This window comes from Solanum pennellii, chromosome 12 (assembly GCF_001406875.1).
Source record: "Solanum pennellii chromosome 12, SPENNV200".
In the NCBI taxonomy this organism is placed as follows: Eukaryota; Viridiplantae; Streptophyta; class Magnoliopsida; order Solanales; family Solanaceae; genus Solanum; species Solanum pennellii.
In genome coordinates this window covers 62218794-62236006 of record NC_028648.1, presented here as the reverse complement: position 1 = coordinate 62236006, position 17213 = coordinate 62218794, and the positions used below count along the sequence as shown (strand labels likewise).

General features: G+C 30.8%; 2 pseudogenes; both read right to left on the bottom strand.

Moving 5' to 3' along the window:
- Window positions 1-6333: 6333 nt before the first annotated feature.
- LOC114075341 lies at window positions 6334-6992 on the bottom strand (annotated as a pseudogene).
- A 5266-nt stretch (window positions 6993-12258) lies between these two features.
- Window positions 12259-12931, bottom strand: LOC114075340 (annotated as a pseudogene).
- Window positions 12932-17213: the final 4282 nt, after the last annotated feature.

Sequence of the window (17213 nt, the reverse complement as noted above, 5' to 3'; positions counted from 1 at the left end):
TAAAGGTGTGAACAGGAAATGAAGGGTTGTAACATTTATGAAAAGTTGTGTTCTTTATAAAGGGTTGTGACTGTTTGAAAGGTTATGCCTTTTCCAATGTTTTTTTGACCTTTCTAAAAGGTTATCTTGTTTCCAAAGATTTGTGCCCTTTACCCTTTGTTGGCTATAAATAGAGAGGCGTTCTCTCATTTTTTTTGTATTAATTTCTTTCCTTCTTATGCATATATTTCTTACAAAAAAAAAATCTATTGATCATGTTTATATGTGTGATTCATTGTTGTCATTTTCAGTTTGTTGAAATTATGGAAGTTTGACGCACCACTATTTCTTTAGTGGTTAATTCGTTTTATCTTAGGATGAATTAATATGCAATCTCGGTTACTAGAGGGGATTAACTTTCTTAAAGATACATAGTGAGTTCTATGGACTCGGATAGTTTCTTGGTTTTCCTTTTCATCATTTATGATTTCTTGTTTGCTAATCTGAATATAGGAGATAACACAATATAACTCTTAACTTATTTTTCTAGGATACAATAATTCAAAAATAATATCAGACTCAAATAATTGTTTGTTAGTTGAAGAGTTCAAACTCTACGAAGGCACAAATTGTAAGAATTTGTTTCTTTAACATAAAATTACTCAATTTTATAGTATTAAGTAAAAAAAAAACCTTAAATATTTTTCACTCGATTTAACTCTTTCTTTCACTACAAATTCACATCACATTTACTGTGCATACTGCAATATCTCTCATGTAACAAGTCAGGAAAGGAACACCTCTATATTAAATATATAGGGAATGATAATGGGGCGGGGTGGAGTGTAAGTAGGGGAGGGAAGGTTTCATTGTCCGTGGGGTAGGGCGGGTCATAGCTTTTATGGGTTCTAATATATATTCAAAATTCTCGTGAGATGGGCCGTGAGTTTGAGATAATAGTCTTTTAAATTTACTCATCTACACTAACTTTTGCACCATTTTTTGATCTATTTGGTCACTTTTTGGTATTTTTTTTCCTTTCAGATGAAAAAATGTCTTTGAATAGTCAACAAATTTAAAAGGAAAATTTTTTTTTGACATATTTTATTTCTTTTTTACTACATTCAATAATTTGTTTATTACGTCATATGTAATCAATTCAAAATTATCAACAAAAGAAATTAATAACTGTGTGGAACAGTACAACATACTTAGTTTAGAGGTTAAAAAAATTTCAAGAAATTAAAATATTTTAAAAATTTTTTTGTTATAAACTTGTTACGTTTAATGTTTGAAAAAAAAATAAATAAAATATGGGGTGCAGAGAGAGGTAAAGCGGATTTATTTATGGTTGAGTGGGGTGTATTAAAACAAACAAATGATGCTACGCGGAGTAGGGAAGATAATAATTATAACGGATTTATGTAGATTTTCCCCACAACCATCCCGTCCCACCCCACCCTATTGAAATCCCTGTAAATATACAAATTTTTTAATCGAGTAAATTAAAGAGTAGTGTAATATTAAATAAGATAGAATAACGTGATAGTACATGGTTACAAGGTTCAAGTCATAATTAATGGGGTAATTTATGGTCATATTTCATAGGATCACTTCAAAAAGTGTCACTCATTTTCCGCAAATAATAAATCACCATATAAAAGTTATAAAAGGGATTAAAATGAGAAACAAACGAACTCGCGAGACAACTAATAAGAACATTACTAAGTAGGATTAGCATCTACTTTCCCTGCGGAAAGCAACAACTTCAAGACCAGATTCTCCATTTTATCCAAGGCATAAAGTTTGATGCTAAATAAATTATCGCTAATAATTAAATGACAAAATACTATGAACAACGAATGCATATCAGAACCGTACTGCTTACATGAACATGGACAACATATAATTTAAGCTAGAACACATAAACTTTCTAAAATTTAATCTATGATTTACCTCTTGAAGTGTGAGTAGATACCTTCAAGAGAATCCACAAGCTAGTCGATATGTTAGAATCTTCAAGTGATTCAACAAGCTAGTCCACAAACTGGAAGACAGTTCTACAATCTTCTCTAGTAATCCCAAGTTCATTTTTGAACTCTCTTAATATTTAGTGGAAAAGTATCGTATAGAAAAATTATATCCTTTCAAGGTTAAACAAATTTCTACTTATAGAGAATTATTCTTAATCCAGGGAGGAAAAGGAACACCATGTCTTTCCTTAGAATAGAAAAAGATATGTACTTCTTCATTTTCTTAGAATAGAAAAAGACACATATTTCTCACTTTCCTTATAATAGAAAAAGTCATGTACTTTTCTCTTTCATTAGAATAGACAAAGATGCATACTTCTCTTTATCCCTTATAGTATATAGATTATAAGTTCTAGTTAAGTATTACCATGGTAGAGACCATGGAATTAATTAGTGAGACTTTCTTGTAACATCTTGTAACTAGAAATAGCTAAGAATAAGCTAACAAGACTATAATAATCACTTTTGGAAAGAAAGGAATTAAATCAGGAGATTTCCTACGCTTAAAAAGTGAGTTTTGGTCATTTTCAAATGGTCATAACTTCTAGCTCACGAGGAGTTAGGATCAGTCCTTTTATGGTTGGAAAATCCTTGGGAAGATATTTCCAAGGGTACCAATTTTTTTTTGATTTCGATGTTGTATGAGGAAGATCTGTCTTTCGGAAGTTGGGTTGTTGGATTGAGAAAAGTCCAATCCGGATTTTAGTAAGGATAAAGTAATCTTTTCACCCTAATATTTCCTTATTCATTTTAAGGGTTTATTAGGGGTAAAACTAAGCCTTAAGTCAATTTAGAAAATTGAAATACGCTTAGGGCTTGGGAGAAAAGAGATGAGAATAAGGAGAACGGAGAAAAGGCCAAGAATTCATCAAGAACGCCAAGATTTTCGAGTGGAATTTATTAGAAGTGATCCCTATAAGGTATGTGAGATATTTTTGTGTTGGGTTCGTTCACCCACACACCAACATGTTTAATTCAGTGAGTTTTGAATAGATTGAATGACGAATATTGAAGTTCTTGATGAACAATTGTTGAATCCTTGTTGGTTGAGTTGTAGCATGTCTTTAGATGATTTGATTTGTGTTTCTGGGTTGTTTTTCGAGTCGAAAATATTGGGAATCAAGAATATTAGGTATTCTAAGTGTTGGGAGAAATATCCATGGAAGTTTAGAAGGTTTTGAGATTAAAATCGGAGAAGAAAAGTCAAAAATTCATGTCTGACAGGCCCTGGGGCGCCACTCCAACCAGAGCCCTTCAGAACAGACTCTGTCCGTCAGGCTATGGAGCGCCTTACTAACCAAAGCGCCTTAAAATAGTGTCTGTCCATCAATCTCTGGCGTGCCGCGCCTCTTAGACCGTCATGGTTGCCTAGAGATCTCATTATTTCCCAATCTTTTCGTACTAGTTCCTAAGTGATGTACCCGCATTTCTTAGTAGATTCCAACACTCTAAGATACATCTTAACATCATGAAATCATCCATAAACATGAGATCATGAACCTTGAATCCATAATCCAATTCGAGGAGTTAAGATCAATGTTAAAGTTAAGAGTTAATTCCAAAAGTTAAGAAGTATGTCAAAGTGAGTTCTTAAAGTTTCCAAGAGACTTCAACAAACATTTTAAACTTTCTTTTAAGGCTCAAGTTATAAGTTCAACAAGGTTAAAGATTTGAGTTCATTCTCAAAAGTTATATGGGGATTAAGTAATCCCTAAGAGCTACAAATGTTTTCACAGTTAAACAAGTAAGGAGCTTAAAACTAGTTTCAGAAAGAAATAATAGCTTTATAAAATGAAGTAAGTAGGGAAACTAAAATTCCCAAGATAGCCTTTCAGTTAAGTTTTGATCACTGTTCTCAAATCCAGAATTAGTATGTTTTGAAAACATAAGAGCCAGTATATTTGTGGGAATAGTATTGAGCACCGTGTGGGGATGCGAGTTTCATATTAACTCAAGTCTTCATGGAAACCATGTAGCCCTCATGGGTAAAAGAGGGTCATACTTCTTAGATGAACCCTTTTTAAAAAAGACTAGTAGATCCATTAGGCAGTTCAAGTCCTATACTCTGGCAAGGTTAGGATGGTCGGGCAGGTGGGCCAGTAACGTTGTATCATCACTATAGCTCTTAAGTGATGATTGTCGGTTAAAGAAGATCCCAGAGAAGTCATTGTATTTTATATTCATCATTTTACTTGTATTTTTATATACGTGCCAGAGTAAATTTTATCTTGCATACATTCATAATTTTCAACATGTTTCAGGCAGTTCTTTTTTTTCTTTATATTGCACCTTACTTTTAAATTGCATTATAATGAAATGAGTAGTTATCCATGAGTTGAAAAGAGTCAAGGTAAGTGTTCCTTCCTACTCATTTTCTAGTTGAAGTGTTATTTTAGAATTCCAACTCACATACTCGTACATTCAATGTACTAATGTCAGTTGGCCTGCATCCCATTATGATGCAGACTTAGGTAACAATGATCAGCATTTGGCGCACCGTTGATCCAGTGAGCAACTCAGAGTCAGTTGGTGAGCCTCCCTTCATTCCGGAGGACATCTTTTGTTTTAGCTATTTATTTATTATTTAGTTGTTAGGATGATTTGGGTCCTGTCCCAAAATCCATATTTATATTAGGGGCTTCATAGACAGATGGTACTAGTTTTCTTAGTTTTTTCTTTCAATTGTAATTGACTAAGACTTGAAGTTGCAATTTTGGCTAAATATTGCATTTAAAGTTATTTCCTGAGTTAATAGTCACGACCCGAGTCCACACCCTAGACGTGGCCAGCACTCGAAGACAATTGTTGGTCTCCAATCAAACCCTCATCCTAGCCTACGAGGACGCCGTTGATTCATTTTTTTCTCGAAACAATTTCTTCAACAGAATCAGAATTGATTTATCCATCAAATCCGAATCTCTTAGAAATAGATAGTGATTGAAAAGAGGGAAATTGGCTGCTGGAACTTATTTTGACCTTCATAGATGAATTCCAAAATTGATTTATCCGAATTCTAAGAGACTCAAGACAGTTAAAAATCTTCTTTGCTATGGTTCTCCTTCGCCTGACATCGGATATTTTTGCAGCGATATCCGATAAAAGTCCATAATTGTTAAAACTGAGAAACAAATATTCGTCTTCTCCAACTTTCTCCATATTTGTTTTATGTGAAAGAGAATTGTTTGTTTTCTTCTTCTCATCTGTTGTGGTGCTGGATTTTATTTATAGGGGTTGCGGAAGTGTACTTTCCTTGATAGAAATGAGACTGGAATTACAAATGTGCTTTCACAATTTCTATCAAATTGGAAATTTATTAAATATATTTATTTATAAGTTCATTTGTAATTGCTTTCTTTTTATTTTTACATATATACATAATTTTCATGTGGTGGGTTTTAAAAGGTGTAAATGGAAAATGAAGACTTGCTATTTTTATGAAGAGTTGTGACTTTGTCCAAAAAAAATGCGATTTTTATGAAAAGTTCGGACTTTTATGAAAGATGGTGCACTTTCTGAAAGATTGCGACATTTATGAAAAGTTGCGACTTTATAAAAGGTGATGACCTTTACGAAAGATTGCAAATTTTATGAAAAGTTGCGACTTCTATGAAAGGTTGCAACTTTTATAAAAAGTTGTGAGTTTTATGAAAACGTGCTAGGCAAAATAAGAACCTTTATAACACTACCTTTTGAACTAATTTGTGTTTAAAGTAAAAAAGTGACAAATAAAATTGAAAGAAGGGAGTATTAGATGAATTAATAGTCGAGGATTAAGTAGTGTTAAAGTATATATTAGAAAGAATCGAAAAATACTTTCTCCGTTCCTATTTACATATTGTCTTTACTAAAAATAGATATTATTAATGTTTATCATGTTCTCTCCTACTCAAGAAAATGTTGTACTAATGATTTAAATGTTATTTCTTGCATTTTTTATATCAATATATATAATAAGAGAATATATCTTTCAATATTAGTATAAGTAACAAAACAACTAGGAGAGAGTAACTTATATACAATCTATAGTCAAGATTTAAAAAAAAACGAATCTAAAAATCAAACATTTTGATAAAGAGAGAAGTTCTCAAATTCTTTTTAATTTCAGAATTGGGAAATAAAAAATAAAAAATAAAAAAGCAACATGCATTTTGAAATGGTTGGTGATAAAATCCTATACTAGAATACCAAAACAAGAACTCTATAATAATCTATGTTAAAAGTAATTGCATGTTAAAATGTCCGATAACTTTTACTCAAACCCATAGAAGAAAATCCAATGAGTTCTTTCCTATAACGTAAATATGATTTTCTCATATTCTTATCACCCTCTATTTCCTACATAATTCAATGTCTTCTCAGAAGCCACTTCCGGTGAACCCTTCTCTCCTCTACTGGTTTTTTTCTGCTTCAATTTTCTGGCCGTCTTACCACCTCACTGGAATTTTTTTATTTTGCTTTTCTTGTGAGAAATACAAAAGTACCCTCTTCTTTACCTTCACTACTACTCTACCCTAACAAATCTCGGATCCTCAACCACCGCTTCGATACAAATCGTGTTGATTTACTCTTCTTGCATTTTCCTGGTAATGGCTCGCTTATCTCCGGCTTCCATACACAGTATGTTCCAGCAGGTATCTTATCCAATTCTTCTACCGATAAAGAAGCCGTTAATTTATTTTTTACTAGAAACTACTTCTTCAACGGAATCAGGATTGATTTATCCTTCAAATCTGAATTGCATAGCAATAGATCGCGATTGAAAAGAGGGAAAATTGGTTGCTAAAATTTTGTTTGACCTTCATAGATGAATTCCGTTATTGATTTATCTAAATTCTCAGAGACAATAGAGAATTCAAAATTTTCTTCGCTATGGTTCTCCTCTGCCTTAAATTCATTGGAGAGTTTTGCATCGATTTCCGATGAATGTCCAATATTGTTAAAACTAAGGCACAAATATTCGTTTTCTCCAACTTTCTTCATATTTGTTTTAAGTAAAAGAGAACTGTTTATTTTCTTCTTCTCTTCTGCTTTGGTGCTGGATTTAATTTATTGGGGTTGCAGAAGTGTACTTTTCTTGATGGAAAGAGACTTGAATTACAAATGTGCATTAACAATTTCTATCAACTTGGAAAGTTATTAAATATGTTTCTTTATAAGTACCTTTCATGTGGTTGGTTTTAAAAGGTGTGAATGAAAATTGAAGAGTTGCAACTTTATGAATAGATTGGACTTTGATAAAAAAGATTGTGATTTTTATGAAAAATTGTGACTTTTATGAATGATAGTGACCTTTTCGAAAGATTGCGACTTTTATAAGAGTTGTGACTTTTATTAAAGGTGGTAACCTTTCCGAAAGATTGCGACTCTTATAAAGAGTGTGACTTTTGTGAAAAGTTGCAGCTTTTATGAAATGTTGCAACTATTATGAAAAATTGCGTGTTTTATGAAAAGTTGTGACTTTTATGAATGGTGGTTACCTTCCCGGTAAGGCACAATAAAAACTTTTTTCACACTACCCTTTGGTTTTCTATAAATTGAGGGATTTACTCTCATTTTAATAAAATATTTTTTCTAGACTTCTTACACTACTTGATGTTGTACTCAAAAGTGTACTTCACTGACAAGTAAAATTGAACGAATTTGTCTGTCAGGTCAAAATGTGAAAAGTAAAATTGAATGAAGGGAGAATTTGGAGAACCAAAAGTTAAGGAATTAAGTAGTGTTAAAATATGTGGTAGAAAAAATAGAAAAATACTTTCTCCGTTCCTATTTACATGTTATCTTAACAAAAAATAGATATCACTAATATTAATCATTTTACAAAATCAGTGCATAAATAACTATAATTTTTTCTATTTTACCTTTGAAAGTTATTATCCAAGAAAATATACATGTGACCAACATGGAAAAACTAAGTAAATCATTCATGTCTATTAATCAAATTAGCTAATAACTCAAAATAAATTATGTCATGTTCATTGATTTAAAACTTCACTTTACGAATTACTTAACAAGGGTAAAATGGTAAATACGAGATGTATGTTGATGATAGGAACCTGAATGACCATAATGTCCTCCATGACCAACAGGTCTAGAAGAACTATGCCCAATATAATCAGCCGCAACAACTTATATTGCAGCATGAATGGGTCAGTTAGACAAAGTGTGACAACCTATTTCTAAGTAACCTTGAATCTTAGGAGGAGAACTACCCAAATGACCTGAACGATGAGCTCTCTGGTCCTTACGCTACTCAAATCCCTCACATCGAATCATATCTAACACTATTGAAACATTTACCACTTTCTGAAATGAAACACGAGAAGCGGTAACCTAAGAAACCCCCATATAATGAATCAATTAATTATAACCTTAATTATAAACCCTCTCACTCTCTCAGTATTGATGAAAAGTATCATCAAAGCGTGCCTAGCCAAGGCTTGCAATTTAACCTCATACTCTGCGATTGACATGCCATCTTGCTGCAAACTCTAGAACTCGACCCTCTTTCTTTCCCTCTCATTACGTGGAACAAACATATATAGAAACATGGCAGAGGATGTGATCCATGACCTAATATTTATATAATTCCGTCCATCATTGATTGGTAAGGCCAATCATCACTCAACTGGAACATTGTGTAGTCAATTCATGAGACTCAACTAATCTAGGTTATGCAATCTCCTGTTACAAGTAATTATAAATTCATATGTATCCTCATTCAACTCACCCGTATAGGTGAAAGGATTCACAATCTTGAATCGTATGAACAGATTTTTCTTATAAATGATCATGGAAGGCATAAGCCAAATGTGATGCAACACGTAGCAATAATATGTTATCTAATTGAGGAGCTATAATAGAAAAGTTTGCGAATGTGGATCAACTATTTGATCTTGAGTCTGACTCCAAAATGAGTGTATGAGCTATCAGAGGTGACATACAATATTCCTGACAAAGCCATCCCTCATAGGAGTCCTAGCATATGAACCAAGGTATCTAAAAGCATTAAGGTGGTAATAAAGTGGGGCGAAGCCAGAGTTGGTCCATATTCCTCAACATGTCTTGTTCATGCAAATTTGTGAAGTGTTATTTTCCACAACATTTGTCATTTCGAGCTTTCTTCTAAAGGTTTCTATTTTCTTAAGACCTTTATACGATTCCGTAAGGGTAATATACGAATATTTGTTTCTTTTCTTCAAATCAATTATTCTTTCCGAAGAATTATCCGAGCTACTAATCTAATATTCCAGAATAAGACTTACTTTATCATCATTTACACATAGATGGTTTTGGTATACTACTCCTTTTGTTTCTGCCTTTACCAACAATGATGTAGCTCTTTCTGCTCATTCACAATTACATATGTGCTTCTAGAATTTCTGGAGCTTTTTATAGCAAATTTGGAAAGTTATTAAATATATTTCTTTACAAGTTCTTTTATAGTTAACTTTTTTTAAAAAATATTTCTATGTATTTACTTGCCATGTTCTTTTGTCATTTATTACATCATTTAGCTCTATTAAATAAGTTCCCTTTTTTGTTTATTAAATTACTCTTTTAAAAAAAATTTTGTTTCATATAATATGATGAACTAATACATCTACCGAAATAGAAAAATTATATGGTAATATGGTAAGAGAAATAGAAAAATTATATGGTAAGAGTATTAAAAAAACATAATGATTAAGTAGTCTTAAAATAATGGTAAGAACTATTTGAGAAAATTAATTACTAAATAGTCCTAAAACATATGGTAAGATGTTTTAAGTGAACTAATAATTAAGTCCTAATGGTTAGAAGTTTTTAGAGAACTAATAATTAAAGTCTTAAAATGGAGTAGATGGTAACAGTACTTTCACTTATCACTTATTTCTAACATATTTTAAATCATTCTTGACTTATTTTAAGTTATTTTTTATATATTTATCAAATACTTTCAGAAGTCAAAACAGACTTAAAGATAGATTTGACCAACTATTAAGTCAACCCAAATGAAACGCCCTCTCAGGAGTGATATTTGTTTTTACCTTCAATCTTGAATATAATTTCTGATTGCTTGTTTTATTAGCTCCTAATTGAAATAAAAAAGTATTTAGACAATTTCACTTGTTTTTAACCCTATTTTATAATTTAACTAAACAAAAATTTTGATAATCAAAATTTGTTTCTAACTATTTTACATTTTTATTAAATATAGAAATTCACAATACTAGTCATTTTAAGGATAATAAGAAGTATAAGTATCTTTTACATAAATGAGTCAAGAAGAATGCTAGCAATAAATAATGGTCATTTCAGTTAAACAACTCTAAAGCCTATTTTAGATCATATGCTTTTTCAAATGAGGTTGTAATTAATGAAGTGTCAAAATTGTGATGTACAGTAAAACTTCACCATGTTAATACTATAATAATTACTAATATTTTAAGATAATATTTTTCTTCATTGTTGATTTGAGCTGATGGAAACAATGACTTATTTCTATAAAATAATAAGATAATATATTTTTAGAAATTCGTTATATAAATATATATGGTCTTATTAATATTATAAATTAATAATTATTTAAAAATGCAAATATATCTAAGTGAATGATTTTATTGTGTATCGTTTATTGTTAAACTCTAAATCATGTTGAAGTTCATCTCTACATTTTCTTATTACATCAAACAATTTCATTTTTGACTTTTCAAACTGCATCATAAAAATATGAAGAAATCTAGATGCGATAAATGTTTTTTACGCAAATGGTTTCAAATGTATTGTTTCATCTTCAACTTCACTTTTAACATTATTTTTTACGGTATCACAATTTCTTGTAAGCTTTGAATCACTGATCATGTAAAATTTACACATGGAAAATTCAACAGATTATTGACGTTCATTTGATTTCGATAATCTAAAACATTAATTATGACATCAAGTAAATGAATGAAGTTTTCATAAAAGGGTTCATCAAAATCATTGAGATTTCATCCTCTGAACTAGGGGTGTCAAAAATGAACCGAAAAATAGATAACTCACTCAAACCGCCCAGAATTTTAAGAGTTAGGCTCAAGATAATTTGAATTGGATTCAATCTTAATCATTCAAGAATAACTATATTAAGAGAGTCCTCAATTAAGCCCATTTAACTCTCCAATTTTAATCTGTTTTAAAATGCTTAACTAAGATATGTTCCTATATTAAAGGTGTGAATTATTATCTATTTCACCGTTTTAGGATTTATCTATCTAACTTTTACTTTTTTAAAAAAGACTCTTGAGCAGAAATTCGAATTGTGATTATAAAGTTAAATATTATGATGTTTAAATTATTGAGGTTAGTCGCGTCAAATTGGGTGAATCAAGACCCAGCCCGTGTTTTTAGCACATTTTAACCCAAACCTGGCGGAGTCCAAAGTAAATTTGGGTGGGTCAAGACCCGATTGGATTTCTATCTCAATCCATTTTAATATCTCCAATTTCAACCCAGCCCGCCCATTTGACACCCCTACTCCGAACAAATTTTGCAGCATCAAAAATAATTTTGTTTTTGTCTATTGTTGAATGTTTGTTGTTCAAGATGGAATTGAAAATTTGATAGCATCGTGAACATTAATCTTTTCTGGATTATTTTGTCCGACGTTATAGCCTTCTAATATCCTTCAATAAAATATGTTGCGGTGATACAACTTGAAACATCTATTTATCCCAATATCACAAGGTTTAACCTGAAAACACTCTTTACATTAATAAGTATTAATTTATTGATTAGATAATATTTCTACAAAATAATAATATTTCATGATCCCAACTATATTAATATTACTAGGTTTTACTGTATGATTATAATTTAAAAGATTACATGCGAGGAAATATTTGCAGTAACCTCTCAAGAAAATGTTGTACTAATGATTTGAATATTATTTACTTCCTTTTAATTTATATGATATTTTTTTAATATTTTTTGCAAAATTAATATTTTTAACATTCAAATCTAAATTAGATTATGATCATAAAATATTTTAAAATAATAAATTAATAAAGCTATAGAAAAAATACTAAAAAACTATTTTATTTTTCATATCAATGTAATATTAGTATAAAAAAAAAAAAGCAACATCCATTTAGAAATGGTTGGTGATAAAATGCTATTCTATAACACACAAAAAAAAAACTCTTAACAATCTATGCTGACAAGCATTTACATGTTAAAATCCAATAAGAAAAATTCCAATAAGTTCTTTCCTATTAGGTAAATATTATTTTAATCTATTCATATCATCTTCTTTATTTCCTACATAATACATTGACTGCTCAAAAGCCCCCGCAGTTGCAGCGGCCGTCGGTGAACCCTTCTCTCCTCAGCTGGTTTTCGTCTGCTTCAATTTTCCGGCAATCTTCATCACCTCACTGGAATTTTTTTATTTTTCTTTTCTTGTGAGAAATACAAAAATACCCCACTATTACTCTGCCATAACAGATATCGGATCCTCATTGCTTTGATACATATAGAGTTGATTTACTCTTGTTGCATTTTCCTGGTGATTCGTCGCTTATCTTCGGCTTCCACATACAATAAGCTCCGGCAGTTATCGTCTACACTTCCAATGACGCTGTTGATTTTTTTTCTAGAAACAATTCCTTCAACGGAATCAGAATTAATTTATCAACATCCTTCAAATCTAAATCACTTAGCAATAGATCGCGGTTGAAAAGAGGGAAAGTTGGCTGCTAAAATCTATTCTGACTGACATAGATGAAATTCGCAATTGTGTTATTCGAATTCTCAGAGGCTAAAGAGAATTTAAAATCTTCTTCGCTATGGTTCTCCTCCACCTGAAATTCATCGGAGAGTTTTGCAGCAATATCCGATGAAAGTCCAATATTGTTAAATCTGAGGCACAAATACTCGTCTTTTACAATTTTCTTCATATTTATTTTGAGTGTAAGAGAATTGTTAGTTTTCTTATGCTCTTCTGCTGTGGTGATGGGTGTTATTTATAGGGGTTGCGGAAGTGTACTTTACTTGATGGAAAAGAGACTGGAATTACAAATGTGCTGCTACAATCTCTATCAACTTTAAAAGTTATTAATATATTTCTTTATAAGTTCAATTGTAATTACCTTCTTTTATTTTATATATATATTTACTTGCCATGTGTTAGATTTAAAAGGTGTGAATGGAAAATGAAGAATTGCTATATTTATAAAAAGTTTTGACTTTGATAATTAAAAGTTGCGACTTATATGTAGAGTTGTGACTTTTATAAAAAGTTAAGATTTCTAGGAAAAATTGTGACTTTTATGAAAAGTATGAAGAGTTGCGACTTTTATGAAAAATTATGACTTTTATGGAAGGTGGTGACCTTTCCGAAAGATTGTAATGTTTCCAAAGGTTTGTGACCTTTCCGGTAAGGCACAATAAGAACCTTTACCCCTATTCGTTGTTTTCTAAAAATTGAGGGATTTGATCCCATTTTAATAACATGATTTTTCTGGACTTCTTCTACTATTAAATCTATTATTCAAAATGTACATAACTGCCATGTAAAATTTCACGAATCGGTGTGTCAAGTCAAAATTTGACAAGCGAAATTGAACGAAGGGAGTATTAGGATAATTAATAGTTGAGGAATTCAGTAGTATTAAAATATATGGTAAAAAGAATAGAAAAAATACTTTCTCCATTCCTATTTACATGTTGTAATTACTAAAAATAGATATTATTAATATTTATCATTTTACAAAATTAATGCATAAATTAATATATTTTTCCTATTTTACCCTTGAAAGATATAAGCCTAGAAAATATACATTTCACTAGAATGGAAAAACTATGTAAATAATTCATGTCTATTGGTCAAATTAGTTAACTACTCAACATAAAGTAATTCATGTTCACTGATTGAAAACTTGACTTTAAGAAAAATATTATATAAGGATACAATAGAAAATACGAAACGTATGCTGATGAGAGGAACCTGAATGAACATAATGCCCTCCACGACCTACAAGTTTAAAAGAACTATGCCTAATATAATGAGTTGCGGCTTTAATGAAAAGTTGTGACTTGTATGAAAAGTATGAAGAGTTGCGGCTTTAATGAAAAGTTATGACTTTTAGAAAAGTTATGACTTTTATGAAAAGTTGTGACTTTTATGAAAAGTGGGGACCTTTCCGAAATATTGCAACTTTGACAAAGGTTTGTGACATTTCCAGTAAAGCACAATAGTAACCTTTACACACTACCTTTGTTTCAGATAAATTGAGAGTTTTACTCTTATTTTCATAACATGATTTTTCTGGAATTCTTCTACGACTAAATGTAATATTTAAAGTGTACTTTACTGCCAAGTAAAATTGAATAAATTGGTGTGTCAAATTAAAACGTAACAAGTAAAATTAAACGAAGGGAGTATTAGGAGAATTAATATATAGTTAAGGAATTAAATACTGCTAATGTATATGGAAAAAAGAATAGGAATATACTTTCTCGATTCCTATTTACATTTTGTCTTTACTAAAAATAGATAATATTAATATTTATCATTTTACAAAATCAATGCATAATATATTTTTTCTATTTTACGCTTGAAAGTTATCAGCCTAGAAATATACGTTTTACCAACATGAAAAAACTAAGTAAATAATTCATGTCTATTAATCAAATTATTTAATTAGTCAAAATAAATTAATTCGTATTCATTGACTAAAAACATGACTTTAAGAATTACTAAATAAGGGTACAATGGTAAATACGATACATATGCTGATGATAGGAACCTGAATGACCATGATTCCCTCCACGACCTACGGGTCTAGAAGAAGTATGCCCAATATAATCAGCCGTAACAACAGTATCGCAACATGAATGGGTCTGTTAGTCTAAGAGTGACAACCTTTTCCTGAGTAACCTCGACTCTTAGGAGGAGCACTACCCAAATGACCTAAATGATGAGCCGTTTGTCCTCACCCTACTCAAATCCCTCACATGAATCATATCCAACAATATTGCAACATTTACCACTTTATGAAATGAAACACGAGAAGCGGTAACCTAAGAAACCATCATATAATGAATCAATATACTTAGACCCTCAATTACAAACCCTCTCACTTTCTCAGTCTCGATGGAAAGTATCATCAAAGGGTGCCTAAATGAGGCATGCAATTCAACCTCATACTCTGCGATTTACATGCCATCTTGCTGCAAACTCTAGAACTCGACCCTCTTTCTCTCCCTTTCATTGCGTTGAAGAAACTTATCTAGAAACATGGTAGAGGAAGTGATCCACCTGACCTACTATATGATCCCTCCATCACTGCTTGGTAAGGCCAGTCATCATTCATCTGGAACATCGTGTAGTCAATTCAAGAGACTCAACTAATCTAGGTTTTGCAATCTCTTGTTACAAGTAATTATAAATTAATATGCATCCTAATTCAACTCACCCGTATAGGTTAAAGCATTCACAATCTTGAACCTTCTGAATAATTTTTTCTTATAAATGATCATGGAAGGTATATAAGCCAAATGTGATGCAACACCTAGAAATACCATCTTATCTAATCGAGGAGCTATAATTGTAGAGTTTGAGAACGTGGTGCAACTATTTTATCTTGAGTCTAACTCCAAAACAAGTGTGTTAGTCATTCGAGGTGATAGACAATGTTCGCGAGGGAACCATCACTCGTAGGAGTCCTAGCATAGAACCAAGGTATCTTAAAGCATTAAAGTGGTAATAAAGTGGGACGAAGCCTGAGTTGGTCCATATTCCTCAACATGATCTTGTACATGCAAATTTTGGAAGAGCTATTTGCCACAACATTTGTCATTTCGAGCTTTCTTCTAAAGGTTTATATTTCCTAAAGACCTTTAATTTGTACGATTCCGTAAGGGTAATATATGCAGATTTGTTTATTTTTCTTCAAATAAATTATTCTTTCAAAAGAATTATATGAGCTACTAATCTTATATTCCAGAATGAGAGTTTGTTTATCATCATTTGCACATTGATTATTTTGTTATACTACCCCTTGTGCTTCTGCCTATACCAATAAATGTATAGCTGTTTCTGCCAATTCACAATCATACATGTGTTTCTAGAAATTCTGGAGTTTTTAATCAAGCTTGGAAATTTTTTAAATATATTTCTTTATAAGATTTTTTGTAGTTACTTTTTTTTTAAATTTTTTTTTATATATATTTACTTGTCATATTCTTTTGTCATGTATTTCATCATTTAGCTCTATTAAATAAGTTCCATCTTTTGTTTATAAAATTTCCTTCTCTTTTAAACTTTTTTTTATTTCATATAATATGATGGAAGTAATATATTTACGGAAATAGAAAAATTATATGGTAATATGGTAAGAGAAATAGATAAATTATATGGTAAGAGTATAAAAAAAAACTTAATGATTAAGTGGTCTTAAAATATGTGGTAAGAACTATTTAAGAAAATTAATAACTAAACATATGGTAAGACGTTTTAAGAGAACTTATAATTAAGGAGTCCTCTGGTAAGAAGTTTTGAGAGAACTAATAATTAAAGTCTTAAAATGGAGTAGATGGTAAGAGTGTACTTTTTACTTATTCCTAAATTATTTTAAAGTTATTTTCTGTTACCTTTTTATATTTATCAAATATTTTCAGGAAAAATAAAACTGAGTTAAAAATAGATTTGACCAACTGTTAAGTCAATCTAAATTAAACGCCCTCTCGGGAGTAATGTTTTTTTTTGCGTTCAATCTTGAATATAATTTCTATTTGCTTGTATTATTAGCTCCTAATTGGAAAAAATGGTTTAGAATAATTCACTTGTTTTTAACCCTATTTTATAAATCTTAACTAATTTATTTGCAGTCATAAATGTATTGATGATAAAAATTTGTTTCTAATTATGTTACATTTTTATTAAAAATAGATATTCACACTATTTGTATTTCTAAAGCTTAAAACTGTCATGACCCAAAACGAGCCGCGAGTGGCACCCACACTTATCTTACTAGGTGAGCGAACCAACAATCTAAACCCCAACGTTTACCAGTATATAAATTTTGAATAGTAAATAAAATGCGGAAGATCCAAAACTCATTAACGAAATCAATTAAATAAACTTCTAAAGTATAATACTTATCATCCCCAAAATCTGGAAGTCATCACATCAAGAACATCTATCCTCAAATTACTAAGTCTAAGAGTATTTAAGAA